At 41.3% G+C, this 21,810-nt stretch overlaps 1 long non-coding RNA gene across 1 annotated transcript in view; it reads left to right on the top strand.

Annotated features, from left to right (window-relative positions):
• LOC138159056 (uncharacterized) overlaps positions 1 to 9,095 on the top strand; it is an 18,885-nt gene extending 9,790 nt beyond the window's left edge. The window contains exons 2-3 of the long non-coding RNA XR_011167788.1: positions 6,346 to 6,451; positions 8,814 to 9,095. This is a non-coding gene — a long non-coding RNA (uncharacterized lncRNA). The remainder of the gene's footprint in view (positions 1 to 6,345; positions 6,452 to 8,813) is intronic.
• Positions 9,096 to 21,810: the final 12,715 nt, after the last annotated feature.

Below are 21,810 nucleotides of genomic sequence, written 5' to 3'. Positions count from 1 at the left end.
ATAAAACTCTAATTTCTTGACATGCAAGATGATTTCAGAAAAACCTGGAAAGTCTTATGTGAACTAATGCAAAGAGAAGTGAGCAGAATCAGAACATTGTACTTAGCAACAGCAAAATTGTACCGTAAATAATTGTGAATGACTTAATAAGGGTGGGGAAACTGTGACCTTCTAGGTCCTTGGGTGCTGCCTTTTGACTGAGTCCAAGTTTTACAGAACAAATCCTTTTATTAAGGACACTTGTTCTGTGAAGTTTGGATTTAGTCAAAGTGCCACACTTGAAGGGCCACATTTGACCTCCAGGCTGCAGGTTCCCTACCTTTAACTTAGAATATTGTATATTGCTGAGAATAGCTAAGACAATCCTAAAGGACTCATGATGAAAAATGCTATCCACCTCCAGAGAAAGAACTGATGGCATTTGAATACAGACCAAAGCATACAATCTTTCTCTTCCTTCCTTTCTTTCTCTTTCTATTTGAGTTTTCTTCTAATATGTTTTACATGATTGCATATGTGTAACATATCAAATTGCTTATTATCTCAGGAAGTGGAGAGGGGAGGGTGGGAAGGAAAGATTTTAGAACTCAAAACTAAAAAAAACTTAAAAATTGGTTTTACATGTAATTGGCAATAAATAAATTATTATTAAAAAAATTTCTGATTCATTGTTAAAAGGGAATTTAGATAACAAATATATAGGAAACTTATTGAAATTATGGATTTATATAGTAAAGACGGACAGGTTCTTAATATAACATATAAACTCTGAGGAACCTTATCCCCAACTCAGTTCAATAATGATAAAAAAAAAAAAACAATAATACTGGGGCAGCTAGATGGTGCAGTGAATAGAGCATCAGCCCTGAAGTCAGGAGACCTGAGTTCAAATCCAGCCTCAGACACTTAACACATACTAGCCTTGTGACCTTGGGCAAGTCACTTAACCCCAATGGCCCTGCCCTCCCCCCCTCCAAAAAAAGCAACAAAACCCAACAACAATAATAGTATGAATAACCGCTAGCATTTATATAGCACTTAACTATGTGCCAGGTACTCTAAGTGCTTTAAAAATATTTGATTTTATCCTCACAATTATCCTGGGAGATAGGTGCTTTTATTATCCCCATTTTCAGTTAAGAAAACCGAGGAAGGCAGAGGTTAAGTGACTTGCTCAGGGTCACATAGCTAGTAAGTATCCAAAATTGCATTTAAACTCAGTTCCTCCGACTCCATAGACAGCTCTCTAATCACTATACTCCCTAGCTGCCTTAAAGATTATTCAGTCCTTAAACTTGGCTACATCTTTCTCTTAAGGTTCTAGGGGGTATTCCTGAGAGGTTTGGCATGATTCTCTAATACCATTAAGCCCCCACCAATGTGCTCCCCTCCCCAATATTATCAATTGAGAATAACTTAGCCAGCCTTTAGCAACTTTTAGAAAGGAATATTTATTCACTATGGAGGTATAGCAACAATAAATGGTACAAAATATTCCCCCAGAAGCCTGTGACACATTGTTCCACAAACCCATACAGAGTCTAAGAAAATGGGCTGAACCTTAGAGATCACACGTGGCAAAGGGGTAACTCATGGCTCCTGGTTACTGTAAGAAATTCTTCCTGGTATTCTGAGTTCCTTTGTGAAGCCTTGAATCTACAGCCATTCTGTCCTCGGCTCCCAATGCTGACTATCATAAGCTATTCCAGGGATGTGGCTAATGAACTGATGAGAAAATGGAGTAGTCCAAAATCCTGTGGACCCTTCAGAGTCACAAGGACATCCTTTGCAAAAGGTTGAGGAAAAGAGGATAGAAAAGGGACTCTAGAAAAAGCCAGAGCTAAAGCCAATATTCACCCTGCCCCTGCCCCCTCTCCCCAAAGAAGCTTTTTTCTCATAGAATTTAGTAAAATGTTCAGCTGGCTCCAATACTTTGAATGAATCAGTTTCTATGTAGTTTATAATTTACAGATGACCCTGGGGAATAGCCAAGTGTCCTTGACCAATCTGAATGTGATTCTTATACAACTACACTCTAGTTTGAAGGATATTATTTGGTCTAAAGCCTAAAATTGATTGATCTATTAAGACATGTTCTCATCTAGTTAGGGTATTAAAGCTAAAATGGGGTAGATTGGTTTTGATCCCACCTCTACATTCTCTGTAGTTTTAATATTTACCATCTTCAGGAAATTGGCTGGAGTCTGTTTGGCAAAGGTCAAATCCTGGGGAGGTTCTATTTTCTTTTTAATGGTTTCCTTAGTGCTTTGCACTATTAGTCTCAGGAAAGTTCTATATGGTACAATCCATCATCAAATCCAATCATTCTTCCATTCTTGCATTCTAAACGTGATGGGGGTTTGGAGCCTGCACAGATCCCATGAAATTACTCAGATGGCATCTCTCCCCAAAGAGGATGCTGGGGAGTTGTTTACAGGAAATCGTGATGACATCTAAAAGATTTGTGTTGGAAAAGACTGTGGATTATCAATGGACATTCTGTAACTGGTTCCAGTTGGCTAACCATATGAAAGAAACCTCTTTGAGTTGGCTGAATAACCTGAACTGATGGTTTCTTCAAAAAGACTTGAATCCTACTTCATAGAGCTAGAAAAAAACAGTAACAAAATTCATTTGGAAGAACAAACGGTCCGGAATATCAAGGGAATTAATGAAAAGAAATGCTAGGGATGCTGGACTAGCAATACCAGATTTTAATGTGTAGTATAAAGCAGTAGTCATCAAAACTACTTGGTACTGGCTGAGGAATAGAGGAGTGGATCAATGGAATAGATTGGGCACACGAGACTCAGCAGTCAATGACTATTGTAATCTATTGTTTGATAAACCCAAAGACCCCAGTTTTGGGGATAAGAACTCACTATTTGACAAAAACTGCTGGGAAAACTGGAATATAGTGTAGCAGAAACTGGGCATAGACCATTATTTAACACCATATACCAAAATCAAGTCTAAATGGGTACATGATCTAGGTATAAAGGCAGATACTGTAAGCAATCCGGGAAAGCAAGGAATAGTTTACCTGTCAGATGTGTGGCGAGGGGGAGAATTTAACACCAAACAAGAATTAGAGAGCATTATAAAATGCAAAATGGATCATTTTGATTACATTAAATTGAAAAGCTTCTATACAAAAAAAGCCAGTGTAACCAAGATTAAGAGGGAGGTGGGAAATTGGGAAAGAATTTTTACAACCTATATTTCTGATAAAGGACTCATTTCTAAAATATACAGAGAATTGAGTCAAATCTATAATAATACAAGTCATTCCCCAATTGATAAATAAATGGTCAAAGGACATGAACAGGTGGTTTTCAGAGAAAGAAATTAAAGATATCTACAAGCACATGAAGAAATGCTCTAAATCACTATTGATTAGAGAAATGCAAATCAAAACAACTCTGAGGTACCACATCTCACCAGTCAGATTGACTAAGATGACAAAACAGGAAAATGACAAATGCTGAAGAGGATGTGGGCAAAATGGAACACTAATGCATTGCTGGCGGAGTTGTGAACTGATCCAACCTTTCTGGAGAGCAATCTGGAATTATGCGCAAAGGGCTATAAATAATTTCATACCCTTTGACCCAGCAATACCACTTCTAGGGTTATATCCCAAAGAGATCATAAAAGTGGGAGGAAGACCCATATGTACAAAAATATTTATAGCATATCTTTTTGTGGTGGCAAAGAATTGGAAATTTAGGGGGTGCCCATCAATTGAGGAATGGCTGAACAAGTTGTGCTATATGCATGTAATGGAATAATATTGTGCTATAAGAAACGAGGAGCAGACGGTCTTCATATTTACCTGGAGAGGTTTATACAAATTGATGCTGAGTGAGAAGAGTACACCCAGGAGGAATTTGTCCACAATTACAGACACAACATATGTGTGATGACCAACTTTGATAGACTGGACTCTTTTCAGCAATGCAGTGATGTAAGTAAACCCCAAAAGACTCATGATGGAGAGAGATGTCTATATTCAGAGAAAGAACTAGAAAGAACTGAATTTGAATCCAGATTGAAGCACACTACCTGATCTTTTTCTTTTTGTTGTTTGGTTTTATTTCCTCTTTACCATTTCTCATTCCATCTGGTACAATCTGTCCTTATAACCTGACTAATGTCTAATGTGAAAGTATTTGCAAATCCTATACTTGATTGTATACCATCATGGAGGGGGGGGGGAAGAGGAGGGAGGAGGAGAAAATTTGAAACTCAAGGAATTGTGGAATTGAATCTTGTAAACTAAAAGTAAACAAACAAATCAATAAAGACCAAAAAAAGACTCGAACTAACTTTGGTCATCTCTCACTTGGGGAAGAGTTCAATTACTCTCCCTATCTCAATGGCCAGTAAGAAACTCTGGTCCAAGGGGAAAGGATTCAGGAACTTCTTTTCCTCTGGGGCCATATGGCTGTATTTCCTGTATCCTTGTCCATTCTAGGCTCAGGAATGGAGTCTCCAGCCCTAGGTGTTCCAACGGGAATCCAGGAGCCAGCTTCCAACCTGGGTGTCATATCAAGCCCAGCATCAATGCCCTGAAGACCAAGGACCAAAGCTATTAGGAACAGAGCTAAGTTTTGAGCCTACTATTCCTTACAAAAACACTAGGAAGTAGGTGCTATTATTATCCCTATTTTAAAGTTGAGGAAACTGAGTCAGACCCAGATTAATTGATTTGCCCAAGGTCATACAGCTAGCAGGTGTCTAAAGTCAGATTGGAACTATGGTCTTTCTCACTCCAGGCCTAGTCCTCTATCAGTACATTCCCCCTCCTAGCTGCCTAACAATGGGGAAAAAACACAAGTCATTGAGGGCCACAGCCATAGCATCACAAAAGAGATAACACCCTAAGTCCCACAGAGTACCTGGAACCCCAAGAGAAAATGTAGTGACCTGATCCTGGCGCAGGTGGGAAAAGGGAACCAGAGCTATCATGTTGCCTAAATACATGTCACACAACCTTACTTTTACATTAATAAGACTGCCATGCCCTGTTCACAGGCCTATACAGAGGTGAACAGATTTCTTTGAAAATCTCATCCATACAGCAATGGCAGTATCACAGATCATAAAAATAAAGCCAAAAAGGGACCTTAGAGAACATCTGATTTTTCAGGTGAGGAAACTGAGACCTACCAAGGCCTACTGACTTCCTCAAAGTCTTGAATGCTAACATGTTACTCTCTTGCCACAAATTCTTTCCTATCCTTCCACCTCCTTTATTCTCATTTACTCTAAGCATTTGCTTCATCCTTTTCTTCACCAGTTCCATGAACAATTCCTGTACCTTGTGCCTTGAATGCTTTCCAGCTTTACCTTTACCCCCTAGTTACCCTCGGGCTCAATTTCCAACTTTTTTTTTTTTTTTTGCTTTTTGGAGGGCAATTGGGGTTAAGTGACTTGCCCAAGGTCACATGGCTAGTTTTTGTGTTAAGGGTCTGAGACAGGATTTGAACCTGGTCCTCCTGCCTCCAAGGCCAATGCTCTATTCATTGCACTACCTAGCCACCCCTCAATTCCCAACTTCTGCAAAATGTCTTTTCTGAGCCTCCCTCACCCCCAGCATTCTACTGTCTTACTCTGAGTTTCCCTCCCATTTACATTGTATATACCATATGAGTACCTAGCTGCTTCTCAAGAGCAAGGAAGAGGCTTTTCTCCTTCCTTCATATCTCCAACACTTAGCTCAATGCCTGACATACAGAAGGTGTTTGATAAATGCTTATTGACCATTCTCATGGTCTTCCTCCCTCCCTCCCTATGACTTCTTTTTGTTTGAATTTTGAAGGGGGAAGGCAAGGCAATTAGGGTTGTGATTTGCCCAAGGTCACACAGATAGTTAAGTGTCAGATGTCTGAGGTCGATTTGAACTCAGGTCCTCCTGACTCCAGGGCCTGTTCTGTATTCACTGAGCTACCTGCTGCCCCTATCTCTGTGACTTCTTTTGCTTCCATATACAGCCTGGAACCTCATGACCTACAACATTCATATTTCAAACTGTAACCAGTCTTTGCACATGAGACAGCAGGGTCCTGTTTTCTAGGAGGAAACATGCTGTGTCCCCCTTTCACATGTGTGGGATCAGCCTCTTTCCATTAACTGGGTAGCTGGAAGAAGCCGAGTCATTAAAAACTACCAAACCAGAACAGGCTCTTTTTCTGTTTCTCAAAGAGTCCAGATTGGGGTGAAGGCTCTGTTCACCCAAAGCATTAAGTACTATCCACTGAGCTTGATGTGGAGGAGGGGCCACCTTGCCCGGGAACCCACAAATTTGATTGGTCTCCATCTGTTTCTTCTGTCCTTTACCAGCGGTGCAGTCACCCTACTCAGAAGCTTGAGACAATCGTGATCTTGGTGGCAGAATTCCTGGACAGATATTTCTTCCAGGCCAGCAAGGAAGCCCTGAGGAGCCAAGGTACTGTGGGTTTGGGGGGACCATGATATAAAGGGTTGGAGTTAAGTTGTGAACTTAATTCCCCCTTCTTCCCCAGAGACAAGAGGGAATTTTGCCCCTAAGGTGTTGGGGAGGAATGTTTGTTCTTGCTATACAATTGAAATAAATATTTCTGAGGCAGCTAGGTGGTGCAGTGAATAGAGTACAGGCCCTGGAGTCAGAAGGACCAGAGTTCAAATCTGGCCTCAAACACTTGACACTTAACTAGCTAAGTGACCCTGGGCAAGTCACTTAATCCCAATTGCCTTGTCTTCCCCCCTCAAAAAATAAACAAACAAACAAACAAACAAATAAATAAATAAATAAGACAATCTGTTAATCTCAGGTTTAATGGTCCTGGAGTACAAAGCAACACAATCAGTGGGTGCTTGAGTCAATGGCAGAGACTAAGTACTCCCAAATTCCCAGAAGGGTACTAGAGAACCCTGGAAGAAGGGTGAAATGTAGCACTCTTGGGACTTAGGCAGTGAGAAGGGGCCAGAGATCACAGATTGAGAGCTGGAAAGGACCTTGGAAGTTAGCTACTCCAATCCCCTTATTTTACAAATAAGAAAATTGCGACCCAGAGATATTATAATGACTTGCCCCCAAAAAAGATAGCTAATAGTTGGCACAGTTGGAATTTGAATCCATAACCTCTGACTTAAACCCAGCCAGCACGCCTTCCACAATGCCACGTGTTGCCTCCATTACTGCCTGACCTTCAGTTTCCCATCTGTGAATCCTCAGCCCTAGGTAACCAACCATCACCCCATTTCTCCACTTCTGCCCCAGGGATGTTAAGCAACACTGAAGAAAAGTCAGGAGACTGAGCCGATTTCACCCACTACAATTTCAAAGTACATAACCCCAGCTGGGTCCTCCTTGCAGCTCACCAGTCTTTCTACTGAGTTCTGCTTATCAGCTCCCTTCTCATCCCACATAGAGAGCACCGGTCAAGCTTTTTTTTTTCTCCTTTCATTCCCAACTTCACACCCCACCCCCATCCCCACTCTCACCCTTAAAGTAGCTGTGGCTGACTTATCTGCACATTTCTCTGAGAAGATGAAGGCTTGCAGAAATTCCTTCAATTATCCCCTATCCATTGTCAGATTATAGGGGGAGGAGATGGGAACAAACATTTATGTGATGCCTGCTATATGCCAGGCACTATGCTAAGTATTTTACAAATATTATCTCATTTAGTCCTCACAACAACCCTGCAAGATAGATGATGTTATTATCCCCCATTTTACATTTGAGGAAATTGGGGCAAATAGAGTGGGCAGCTAAATAGTGCAGTGGATAGAGTGTACAATTTGGAGTCAGGAAAATTAATCTTTATGATTTCAAATATGGCCTCAGACACTTACTAGTTGTGTGACCCTAGGCAAGTCCCTTGACCCTGTTTGCCTCAGTTTCCTTATCTGTAAAATAAGCTGGAAAAGGAAATGGCAAACCACTCCAGTATCTCCGCCAAGAAAACCCCAGATGGTGTGAAGAGTTGGACATGAAGGAAAACAAGTCAACAACACACATCAGTGGGTGGAGGTATAACTAGCCCAGGGTGAAGGGACTTTGACCCAGGGTGCCTTTCCTCCATATTGTAAGTACCACACTTGTGTTGCACTGGGCAGATTTCCACTGTGAGACCTTAGACAAATCATTTAACCCCTCTTGTCTCCCTGGAAAATTGAAAGCAACAGACAAGATGAACTCTAAGATTCATTCCAACTCTGAGATTCTTTAGATCTTTATTTTTAGGTAGGTGAGAGGGCCTTTCTAGCAACCTTCAACTTATATCACATATTCAGTCCCTTGCACTGCCTTCTTTGCAAACCTGAAATCAATATATAGATATTAGCCACTGTTATTGTTGAAAAAATGATTCCACCCATTGATTGTTGTTCAGTCATGTCTGACTGTGACCTCATTTGGGGATTTTTCTAGATAAAGATGCTAGACAAAGGAGGGGAGCTCCTAGTTGGAGAAAGCTCATTTTACAGATGAAGAACTGAGACAAATAGGGTTAAGTGACTTGCCCAGGGTCACACAGCTATTAATCAGAGTTAGGATCTGAGGCCAGATGGGAATTTGGCAAGATGAGTCTTCCTGATTCCAGGCCTGATACTCTATCCACTGTACCACTTAAGGCAGCACACCAAGATGAGGACTTTCTATAGATAAGTAAGATTAAGACAAAGGACAGGATTTGATAGAGCAAAATAAGGTTTAATAACCCATAGGAAGGATACAAGCTGGCCAGAATAACTTGCTTATATGATATATGCACCTCACCTTTAGCAGATTCTGCAACTTACTTCCCTGCTTCTTTCATCCTCAGAGTGTCAGTGAAATGTCTTCATCGGGTCCATTCCCACAAAATGCCTACCCTGGAAGGCCCAGTTGGTGAAGTCTCCCCAGAATGGAAAGGAAGCAAAATTACACTGGGTTTCTTTTTTCCCATTTTGAAAACCATTTTTACTTAAAGTTTTGAGTTCCAAATTCTCTTCTTCCCCCCTCCCTGAGACGTAAGGAATCAGATGTAGGTTATGCATGTGCAGTTATGTAAAACATTTCCATGTGACTCATTTTGTACGAGAAGACTTGAACAAAAGAAATAAAATGAAAGAATGAAAAATAGCCTGCTTCAATCTGTATTCAGTCAATATCTTTTCTTTCTCTGGAGGCAGATAGTATGCTTCATCATTAGTCCTTTAGGATTATCTTGGATCATCATATTGCTGAGAATAGCTAAGTCACTCACAGTTCTTCATCAGACAAATGATTTTGTCATCAGACAAAATATACAACATTTTCCTGGTTCTGCTCACTTCACTATGCATCCGTTCATGTAAGTCTTCCCAGCTTTTTTTTTTCTGAAATCATCGTGCTCGTCATTTCTTATAGCACAATCGTAATATTCCATTACAATCACATACCACATCTTGTGCAGTCACTCACCAATTGATGGGCATCCCTTCAATTTCCAGGTCTTATATACCACAAAAAAAAAAGAGCTGCTATAAATATTTCTGTACAAATAGGTCCTTTCCTTTCCCCTTTTTGGGGATCTACTCTGGATCTCTTTGAGGTTTATAACTCCCCTCCCCACCCAGCTGCATTTTTCTCACTTGACATTCCTCTTTTCTCCTTGATGCTCGTGAAGGGAATTGACAGGAAACACCTGGAAGACTGTTTTGATCATCTTCCCCAGGTGAGAACAGGAACCTAGAAGGATCAGAGAAGGATATTGAAGCCTATGATTGGGAGAACAGATTTGGCAAGGAGGGGGAATAGCAAAGTATAAGGAAGATTCAGGAACTCTAAAGAGTTCTAGAACAGCTAGGTGGTGCACAGAGTGCCAGGCCTGCAGTCAGGAAGACTCCTCTTCCTGAGTTCAAATCTGGCCTCAGACACTTTCTAGTTGTGTGACCCTGAGCAAGTCATTTAACCCCATTTGCCTCAGTTTCCTTATCTGTAAAATGATCTGGAGAAGGAAATGGCAAACCGCTGCAGTAGCCCTGCCAAGAAAACCCCATGAGTCAGACATGACTAAAATACAGAATAATAAGAACAAGAATATGTATTAACTTTGGGCCAGAACCCAAATTTCCTTGCTCCTAGTTGTGGAGGAATTCTTCAGGATACCCCTTGAAGAAGTTGGAAACCTTCTTCCCTCTCCATGGAGAAAACTAGAGGATAGGATCCCAAGTTTAACTGAGGATGGTAGCCATGACACTAACAGTAGAGAAGGAAGGAGACAGAAGCTACCCTGAAACTGAGAAATGTACCCCAGGGGATACCATGTGACACCAGAGAAGGGAGGTGATAGGGCAAAGTGGGAAAAGTCGGATGACTTTGGTTTGAATCCTGGCTCTTCTGCTTGCCATCTGTATGATTTTGGGTTAGTCACCCAACCGTCTAGACCTCAGATCCTCAATGAGTTAAATGAAGGAATTACCAGGCCAAAGGCGTCGATCTCATAGCCCAAGGCCACGCGCAGCCTGCAAAATTCCAAGTGGACCCAGGACCAGATTAAAATGCAATCGGGAAACATTGAACAAAATAAAGAAAAATACAGAGTGGGGCTAGGTGGCATACTGGCCCTGGAATCAGGAGGACCTGAGTTCGGTTCCGGCATCAGACACAACACAAAAACTAGCCATGTGACCTTGGGCAAGTCACTTAACTCCAACTGCCCTCCAAAGAGCAAAAAAGATAAAAGAAAAATACAAAACATTTTGTATTTCAGTTATATCTGAATGTTCAATATTGTCCAAAGAGTTCCTTGGCAAAGATACAGGAGTGCTTTGCCATTTCCTTCTCCAGTGGATGAAGGCACTTGACCAGGGTCACACAGCTAGCCAGTGTCTCAGGCAGGTCTTCCTGACTCCAGGTCCGTTGCTCTATCTGCTCAGCCATCTGACTGTACAACACAACATGAATAGTGTGCATCTGTGGCTTTCTGAGTCAATGTGCAGCTTCAGAGATGTTTCTGTTTGATTTTATACCCTCTACATGACCTCAAAGGCCCCTTCTATCTCCAAAGCTATGATCTATGATCCTAGGATGGTTTCCTCAAAAGCCTCCAACCTTCCCCAACCTTAGGCAAAGAGTGTTCTAGGAGAGAGGGGGCCACCTCCTTGCAAGACCACCTGCAAACGCAAACAGTGCTAGTCTGACGAGGACAAACAGTAGACTGGAGCACCCTTCTCCCCCCAGAGGCCCCCCTTTAATTCTAACTTCTCCAGGTATTTTTTTCATGCAAACATACTCCCCAAATATATACATTATAAGTCCCTAAAATCTCTGGTGTGAACTAATTGACCAAAACTATTTTCCTCTGTGACAGCAACGATAATTATAAGATCATAGAACCAGAATTGGAGGAGGCTTCAGAGACCATCTAATGTACCCCCTCCACATACATTCCAGGTGAAGACACTGAGGCTTAGGGAGTCCAGTCAACATGCATTTATTAAGCACTTACTGTATGCCAGGCACTGAGGTTGACTTACCCATAGACAAACAGATAGTAATTAGCAGAGCCAGAATTTGAATCGAAGTCCTCAGACTCTAAATCTAATATTTCTTTGTATGAAGAGCCTCACAATAGTTTTTATGTGCATGGCTATTTAAGGTCGATCAGTGAATAAGCATTTATTAAGTTCCTAGTATTGCCAGGGACAGCTAGGCAGCACAGTAAATAAAGTGCTGGGCCTGAAGTCAGGAAGACCTGAGTTCAAATTCAATATCAGACACTTAACTGTGTAACCCTGGGCAAGTCACTAAACCTTGTTTGCCTCAGTTTCCTCATCTGTAAAATGAGCTGGAGAAGGACATAGCAAACGAATACAATATCTTTGCCAAGAAAATCCTGAATGGGGTCACAAAGAGTTGGACATGACTGAAATGACTGAATAACAACAAAAAATGTGCACCAGGCACTGTACTGTAAGCTCTGAAGAAAAGAAAAAGATTGCCAAAAGTCGGTCCCTCCTCTCATGGAGCTTATAGTCTTTTGGAGAAACAGCATACAGCTATTTGCAGGCAAGCTATATGCAGGATAAACTGGAAATAGTGAACAGAGGGAAGACACCAGATTTAACAGGGATTGGAAGAAGCTTCCTTTAGAAGGCAGAATTTTAATTGGATTTGAGAAAGCCAGGGAAGTCAGGAGGTGGAGAAGAAGAGGCGGAGAATTCTAGTCATAGAAGACAGCTGGAGATAACGGCTGGAACCAAGAGGATGGAGTGTCATGTTCGAGGCTTACAAAGCCCTTTCATGAACATTATCTCACTTGATCCCTGTAACAACCCTTTGGGGCAGGCAGTATATTATTATCCCTATTTTATAAATAGGCAAACCAAGGACCAAAGAGAAGAAAAATGTGTTTAAGGTGGCCAGGCCTTAAAGAATGAGGCAACCCTAACAAAACCGTACGCTGAAGGAACAGACAAGAGAAATGGAGAGAAAGATGATAGGGGCGGTGGGAGCAGTCCCCAAAACAAATCGCCTGCTTCCCAGTTTTGCTCATGGATAGCCTTTGGAAGGGGAGGGAGAGGGGGACTCTTGGGTACTATGAGTGTTGATAGTAGGAGGGGAGGTAGATGATTTAGGGAATTGCAATGAATTTTAAAATCCCCCAAGGAAACTCAGATGCAGGTGTTTTAGATACCAGATCCTTCCCAGGATACTTCCCTACACGTGGCTATGAACCTTATGTTCCCCTGGTCCCTGGGGCAGACGCTAAGGCCTTGAGCTCATCTCTAATTTGACTTCTAAAACCTGGGCCACTTCCAAGTCTTGAATAAGCAAGATATTGATAGAGCTGGCAGAGACAGCTCTGAGAAGAGCCAGGGCAGTGAATGGCTCCCACTCCACTCTGCCAATTCACTTCAGACCTAACCTACTTATTTCTTTTCACGCCAATCACACAAAACTTCAGGGTGGAAAGGGAAGAAGGGAATATTTTCTCTTTTTCTTCTTTTCCTCTTTTTTTTGTAAGTTAATTTCAAAGGAATATATTCTAAAGAAACACTTTGGGAGGAACTCTGAAGAGATAACTGTGTTCATGTGCCAGGGGGGGAAATTGATATCTTCATAAACAAAATCATCTAGCCAAGGGTAACTTTTCTGATTTTTCCCATATATGATTCTTGTTGCTGCTCTTCCTTGGACAGACTTCTGCCTCATCTGTTCTGGTCCAGTCAATTCATTCTAGTCTAATTCAAAATTCATTTGCTAACTGCTCCTATGCATCAGGCACTGGGCCAGGCAGGGAGACACTCCAACGAAGAAGAAACAATCCCTGCCCTCAAGAAACCTACATTCTACCAGTGGAAAACAACATGTACACAGAGAAGCAAATTCAAGATATTTATAAAATAAATAAAAATAGTTCTTTTTTGTTTTTTTTTTTTTTCGGGGTGGGGGTGGAGGGGAAGAGAGGGAACATTGATTTGCTGAATCAGGAAAATGCTTCTTCTTTGCAGGAACTGTGGCACCTAAATTGAGCCTTAGTCTACATTCAGTTATCCAGAAGGGGATTCTCCACTTTTTTTGCATTTGTAATAGCACATTTTTTTACTTAGTTTCTTTCCTCTGTCAACCAGCCCATCTGGAACTTCTCCTTATCTTTAGTCCATGTGCCCTGGGGAAAGGCCAACTCATTTTAATATTGCTCTCAGCAAACCTTAATTAAGAAGTGAAATTTGGAATGTATCATATGTTGGTTGCATGTGAATATGTTTCAAATATAAATGATTTTCTGGATTATGTGCTCTATTGTATTTCATTCACTCATTTCACAAGCATTTGTTAAGCTACTATGAGACAAGCACTAGAGATAATTTAAAGAAAAACAATCCTCCCCTCAAAAAACTTACATTCTATTGGGTAAAACAATAGGTATGCAGATAAGTAAATAGGAAATATATACAAGGTAATTGCAGAGGAGTGCACAGAGCACCAGCAACTAGGGGATCAAAGATAGGCTTTATAATAGCAGGTGATGTTTTCTCCCACTAGTACATAGGAGCAAAAGTTGACAATATCCAGTATTTTCCTTCAGTCAGAAATATCTCTCAGAAGTATAGATGTAGAGGTAGAAAGTACCTTAGGAAGTCATCTAGTGCAATTTCCTCATTATGCACACAGGCCCAATGAGTTGCCCAAGGTCAGAGGTTGAATTTGAACCCATGTCTATTGATATGGAGGCAGGTGGGTGAATCAGTGGATAGAGAGTTGGGCGTGGAGTCAGAAAGACCTGAATTTCAAACCCAGTACTGCAGTGTCTGTGCCTCATTATATAGACATTTGTTACCTATGTGACCCTGGACAAGTCACTTAACCCTGTTTGCCTCAGTTTCCTTATCTGTAAAATGAGATGGAAAAGGAAATGGCGGATCACTCCATTATTTTTGCCAAGAAAACCCCATGGACAGTATGGTCCAGAGGGTCACAAAGAGTCAGACACAACTAAGTAACTGAACAACAACAACAACTATTGACTCTAAATTTTACATCCTTTCCACTGTGCTACACTGCAAAGAAAACTGGCCTAAGAGGCAGAAGAACTCTAGCATTTACTAGCTGTGCAAGCTCAGAGCCTCAGGTCCTTGGTCTGTCAGACTGAGGATAATATCTTCCCTGTCTCTGGAGGGTCTGGGAGGGAGAGCTGGACCAGCTGATGTCCTCAGTGCCCTCTAGTATGGCTTCATACACATTGGCGCTGTGTGTCCTCGGTGATGGCCCCCTAGAGAGGACAGCTCTGGTCACAATAAACCATGGAAATCAGGAGATGGCTTGTTTAGCTATCACAGTTGGGTTTTTGTTGCTGTGGCCATTCATGATGGGTTTCAGTCATCTATGAGAAAATACCATGAGTAGGGTTTGTCATCAAACTGAACATATCCCATGTCAGGTGCTTTGAAGACCCTTTGGATCGCAGAATTACAGGGCACTAAAGAAAGTCATGGGAGCCCTTGCTGACTGCTCCCGCTACAAATTTGTATTATTTAATCTGAAGTGAAGGAAAACAAAGGAAGAAGAGACAACCCTCATCCCACCCACTAGAAGGAGGAAATGGCGACTTCAAGTACGTGGAAAACTTGAAAGGGTTATTCCTGGGCCTCTGGATCCTGGTCGCCTTCTACTTTTCTGATTCCTTGTCTGAGAACAGGTCAGAGTTCCTGAGAATGGACTGGAAGTTCATGAAAGTTCATTTCTAAGAGATAAAGCACTCCAGGCTTCTTTTGTTCAGGCTCTAGACTCTAGAGAGGGAGGAGATTTCTTCAACATTGTGTTTCTTGGAGAAGGAAAATGATCACATTGCAAATGATAGACTAATATTGGGGTGGGGGCAGGGAATAGGAGGAGGGGATCTGGAAATGGCCAGTCCTCCATACCACAACCATGTGTTCCTTGGATAGTGCAAGTTTTAGGTTAATGAGGACTTTTTGTTCAGCAATACCCATTGCTTCATGTAATGCTTTATGTTTCTCTGTCTGGGGCACCTATGAGCTTTTTGTGTCTTATTTTCTCTGGTGGGTGAAATAATGACCTGTGTCATATCTAAGAGCCTTATTGCATATAGAATGCCTGCATGGTACTTGGGGATTCAGTGACCCACTTTTGGAGAAGCCTAGACACAAGTTGTTAGGAATGGACCTGATATTGGCACTCTTTTATTTCAGTGTTAGCTCAGGTTAGATGCCAGGATGAAATAAGGCACTTGGAAATCATTGAATAGTTAACTAAACAAATCTTTGCTCTAACATAGCAGGAATAGGTTACAAGAATACATAGCTTCTTCCCCCTTATCTCCATATGGATGCTTATCTGGTCAGCAGGGCAGGGTGTGGTGACTTAGGATCTTCAGACATCCACCAAGTCAGAGGAGTCCAAGTCCCAAGTGGGTGAGACTGTGCATGCCCCTAGATTAGGAAGCCACTAACAACACAGCCAGAGGCCAAGGTGTGCTGGTAAATGTTTAACAATTGGCTCTCAAAAAAAAAAAAAATATTGTATTCAGGACAAACTTTAATGTTTAATCTGCATTAACCTAATGGATATAATATTTGTGGATTTCCAAGGTGTAAATGTTCTCACTAAAAAATTAACAATCAGCTCTACTAGAGCCTTCAGGAGCTTCCTCTAACATAGCCTGGTCCTGAGACCACAGTCCAGGGAGGCTTAACTTGAGCCTCATCTCACCTGGATTTATCCTTTACCTAATCTTTGAGGGAGGAAAGTGCCTCAGGGAGAAAGTGTTTCATCCCTAAACACTTGAGTTAATGGTCCTATCACAAAGCTAAACTTTCTTTTGTAGATTTCCTGGATTAACTCCAGGTGGGCACTAGGAGTGAAAGGAAAAAAATGATCCCTTTGAATCAGAGCCCCCAGGACTCTGTGTGTCTATGTGAACCCAGGGATTTTTTGTTGGGGAGGGCCTGGGCCACAGGTTACATAAATAAAAATCAAATACAGAATAGAAGAGGAAGAGAAAAACTCCCAGGTAGTCTGTGTCTGTCTGTTTTGCTTTCTGATATTGGTGGGTATTCCTGGTACCCTGAAATATACATTACATAAATGACCAGCGATTCTTCCTCTCTCTTAGATTCTATGGGCAGCAGCATGGTTCTACTTTCATAAAATGTCTAACCCTCCAGTAGCTGAGATGATAATTGGATTTATTTTATATTTCTCAATTTCTACATTTGCTTTAGCTTCTCAGTCTTGTCAGGGCTACATAATTTGTGTTTGTGTGTGTGTGTGTGTGTGTGTGTGTGTGTGTGTGTGTTCCCCCATAAAGGTATTGGCAATGTTTCTCCTAAGTGAAACAGCTGTATAAGTTCTACCAAATTATTCAATTTGTTAAATAACAGAATATCTGATATATTTTCTAAGATTTGTTGGTAGGTTATTATACCTCTATTCTACCACAGTTTAGCTAGTCTTGCTTGTTTGTTTTTCTACCACATTCTTAAGTTTGTAAAATATGGTGTATTGTGATTTGAGAGTCAGCCTTGAAGGCAAGGGTTCAAAGTGTTGTCTCTGATACACTGACTGTGGAAATCAGTTTAACCTCTCCATCCTCCAGGCAATTCTCTAAGACCATAAGTCCTAGAGAACATCAATAGAGGAGCTTTCTCACCTGTGAGTTCCCTATCACAAGTCAAGTCTCTATCCTTAGGACTTGGGGTAATATTCATATTCTTCAACTCTGGGTTTTTTTCAGCAAGAATGCTTGAAAGTCCTCTATTTCATAGAATAACCATATTTTCCCCTGAAACATGATACTCAGTTTTGCTGGGTAGGTGACTCTTGGTTTTAATCCCAGCTCCTTTGACCTCCGGAATATCATATTGCAAGCCCTTCAATCCCTCAGTGTAGAAGCTGCCAGATCCTGAGTTATCTTGATTGTGTTTCCACAATATTCAAATTGTTTCTTCCTGGCCGCTTGTAATATTCTCTCCTTAATTTGGGAATTCCAGAACCTGGCTATAATATTCCTAAGAGTTTTCTTTTTGGGATCTTTTTCAGGAGGTGATCGGTGGATTCTTTCAACCTCTATTTTGCCCTCTGGTTCTAAAACATTTGGGAACTTCCTAGAGAATGATTTCTAGGTTCTTACTTTGATCATGGCTTTCAGGTAGTCCAATAATTTTTAGATTATCTCTCCTGGATCTATTTTCCAGATCAGTGGTTTTTCCCATGAGATATTTCACAATGCCTTCTATTCTTTCATTTGTTTGGATATGTTTAATAGCATCTTGATTTCTCATAAAGTCACTAGCTTCCATTTGCTCCAATCTAATTCTGAAGCAATGAATCTCCTCATTGAGCTTTTGAGATTCTTTTTCCATCTGGAAAATTCAGCTTTTTAAGGCATTCTTCTCCTCATTGCCTTTTTGAGCCTCTTTTGCAATTGAGTTAGTCTATTTTTTTAAGGTATTATTTTCCTCAGTCAGGCTGTTGACTGTCATTTCGTAATTTTCTCACATTGTTCTCATTTCTCTTCCCAATTTTTCCTCCACTTCTCTTATCTGCTTCTTAAGGTCCTCTATGGCCTATAACCAGCTCGTATTTTCCTTTTAAGCTTTTGGTGCAGGAGTTCTGACTTCACTATCTTCCTCCTGTTTCATGCTTTGCTCCTTTTTGTCCCCAAAATAGGAGTGTAATGTTGGAATCTTCTGTCTGCTTTGCTTCCTTTGCCTGGTCATGTCGCCCCTCATTCACTTGACCCCTGGGCTTTTTGCCACAGTAGGACTCTGCCACCAGACAGGGGAGTTTTCATCCCAGATACTGGAGTTTTCTCAGCTGCCAGAGGTTTTAGATGGGTGCCCTTTCTGAGGTCTCCACATGTTCTAGTAAGCTGGACATGCACCCCAGGACCTCCACCCTAGACTGCAATCCAGATACAAGCAGGTTAAAGCAAGAGCAATTACCCCTCATACTAGTGCTTGGTCCCCCTACACTCTGTAGGCCAGGAGCTGAAGCTGCCACTTGGTGCTGGCTGGCTGTATGGGCAGGCTTCTCACCCCAGGGGCAAAAGCCATGCACTCCCAACTACCGGGTCCCAAAGGCCAGACTGCACTGACCTCTCACTTTGTCCTTCACATCTGTGTGTTGATAAATGTGGAAACAGCCACAGCTGCTGATGATCTGGAGTCCCTCTGGCTGGTCAGACGCACCCTGGGGCTCAGTGTGGGGTGGGGCTCAGCTCCCAGAGCACTGAGCTGGCCAATTCCTGCCAGCCTGCTGGGCTGTCCTCAGCAGGAGGTTAGCTTCTCTGTGTCATTTTGTGGGTTCTGCAGCTCCAAAGTTTGTTTAGAGTCCCCTTTTTACATGGATTGGGGAAGGTGGAAGCCTGATCAGGGGGGAGGTCCTGCTTCTACTAGGCCATCTTGACTCCACCCCCCTATTTATATTCTTATATTAGAGCCAGGGAGGCTTGGAGATTAATCTAGTCATTTTGGTCTCAGGACCCATTTACACTCTTAAAAATCAAGGGCTCCCAAAAGGTTTTTTTTTTTTAATTTATCTGTGTTATATCTATCCATATTTACCATATTAAAAATTAAAAGTGATTAAATTTTAAAATATGTATTTATTAATTTATCTAAAATGATAGTGAACCCATTACATTTTGACATATTTTATTAAAAATAACTGGTTTTCAAAACAAAAAAAAATAATATGAAGAATGGCATTTTTTTTTACATATTTTTGCCAATCCTGAATGTCTGACTAAAAAAGGACACTCCCTCTGCCAATGCAAAACCACACTTGCCTTACAACTCAAGAGTCTTAGAGGTTTGCCTAGATCACTGAAAAATGAAATGAGTTTCCCAGGGTCAGAGGCAGAATTTGAACCCATGAGTTCTCGACTCTCAGGTCAGTTCATGATCCACCCTCCTACCCTCCCTGTCCCTTGGTATGTCATGTTTCATTACCAATTCCCAATTCTTTGAAAATATTGTCACAAGAGAAAACTAGCTGGGGGGAATTAGAATGAATGGGGAAGGGGGGAAGGTTGCCTTTTCTAAATAAATTTAAAGGGATTATGATGAATATCTAGTGATACTGATCATCCCTGGGGCTCTGTGATTCTAGTTAAAAGACCCCTTTATAAAATCAATAGGAACACACTTCAAGTGATTCTTTGGCATTCACTGAAACCTGTTAGTAAAGGAGATTCATGTCTATCTGCCAATTATGCTTCAGATTTGATCTTTTTGTTCTGGTGCCCAATTTTTCAAGTGTGCCTTTGTTCTGGAGTCATTTTGGAACACTGTCATCCTACTAACATTTCAGCCTGCTCTTTTCCCCCAAACTATGTCTTCAGTGAATGTCAGGGTAATGAGAGCCCTTTATTTCTAAGGCAGTCCAAGAGTTCATTGCTCCTTGCCTCCCCCTGGATATAGGCAATCTCTCTAGTGTCATTGATAAAGATGGAGGTGTCAGTGGTAGCTAATGTTTCCTTCTGCAGGAGATAGCTAGTTCTAAGTTCCTCTGACAAGGATAACAACAACAATAATAAAATAGCATTTGTATGGCACTTTAAGGTTTTCAAAGCCCTTTGCAATTATCACCTAACTTTATCCTCACAACCCTGGGAGTTAGATGCTATTATTGTCCCCATTTTACAAATGAGGAAACTGAGGCAGGCAGCAGTTAGGTGACATGTCCAGGACCACACAACCAGTTTGAGGTTATGGAAAGACTTATATGGATGGATACTGAGTGAAGTGAGCAGAAACAGGAGAACATTGTACACAGTAACATTCACATTTTCCAATGAGTAACTTTCATAGACTTTGCTCTTCTCAGCAATGCAAGGATGTAAGACAGCTCTAAAAGACTCATGATGGAAAATGCCATCTACATCCAGAAAAAGAACTATGGAGTCCGAATGCACAGAGAAGCAGACTATTTTCTCTCTTTTTATTGCTGATGTTTTGTTTCTTCTTTCTTGTGATTCCTCCCATCTGTCCTAATTCTTCATTACAACATGACCCATGTGAAAATATGTTTAATGTGAATGTATTTCTAGAGCCTATATCAGATTGCATGCTGTCTTGGGGAGGGGGGAAGAGGAAGGAGGGGGAGAAATTTTAAAATTCAAAAGCTTATGGAACTGAATGTTGAAAACAAAAAATAAATAATTTTTTTAAGTTTTTGAGGTTAGATTTTAATCCAGTCTTTTTGACTCTAGTCCAGCATTCTACATACTATGCCATCTAACATACTTGCATGCATTTGTTATTTGGCTATAATTCTTTCTAATTTAAATTCCTCTTCATGGAATTACTGTCCTTTACCCATTAACATTCAGTTACTATTAAGGGGAGGAGGTCTTGAGAACCACAACCCCAAACAGTACTAGTTTGGGGGACAGTTTTCCTCATCATTCTTTGTCCTGGAATTTTATCAGGTCAGAAAAATAAAATTAGCTCCCCTTTTTAATGAATGAATGAATGAAAAAGTATTTATTATGCGCTGACTCTATGCCATGCAGGGCTGCTAAGTGGAACAGTGGATAGAGAGCTGTCCCTGGGCTCAGGAAATATCATTTTCCAGAGTTCAAATCTGACCTCAGACCCTTACTAGCTGTATGACTCTGGGCAAGTCACTTAACCCTGTTTGCTCATCTGTAAAATGAGCTAGAGAAGGAAATGGCAAATAGAATCATTAAGAGTTGGACACATCTGAAACAACTGAATAACAACAAAAATGTACCAGGCATTGTGCTAAGGGATAGGGGCACAGATACAAGAAAGTAAGTTTATCTCTGCTCAAGGAACTTAGAATGGGAGAAATCAACAAATATATGAGGAATAAGAATTGGAAGAGGCAGTAGCAAGGGCTATGTGGGTAGCAACATGGCTTAGAAATGACTAGGAAATAGTTTGGTGGCTCCAGGAATAGATAGGATGAAATGAAAGAGCACCAACAGAGCCCAGGGTCCCAAGTCTGAGTTTGGGTTGGGAGGTCGAAAGGGAAAGGCTGGAATTCAGGTGGTGTGGTTTGGAGATGGCCAAGTTAGAAAGTAAGAATTGAAAAGCTAGGCGAAGGCACAGTAGAAAGTATGCCCATGGACAGGCACAGAGCAGTAGAGTCACCATTAGGGGGTCCATGGTCCCATAGGAACAACATCAGACCCGCTATCTTTGGACTAGTGATTGAGAGACCCAGAGAGAACTTAATCATATGCAAAGCAGTGTAAAGGCTGGCCATTGGATCAGCATTTTTTGAAGTGCTAAATTTTTATCAAGCTTCTTGTATGGAGAGAGAGAGAGAGAGAGAGAGAGAGAGAGAGAGAGAGAGAGAGA

The sequence above is a fragment of the Petaurus breviceps genome, unplaced genomic scaffold (genome assembly GCF_028583685.1).
Source record: "Petaurus breviceps papuanus isolate PSGF00001 unplaced genomic scaffold, PetGlider_PUasm1.0 175, whole genome shotgun sequence".
Taxonomy (NCBI): Eukaryota; Metazoa; Chordata; class Mammalia; order Diprotodontia; family Petauridae; genus Petaurus; species Petaurus breviceps.
Note: the sequence above shows the minus strand (reverse complement) of the source record. Positions and strands in the feature narration are given on the sequence as shown.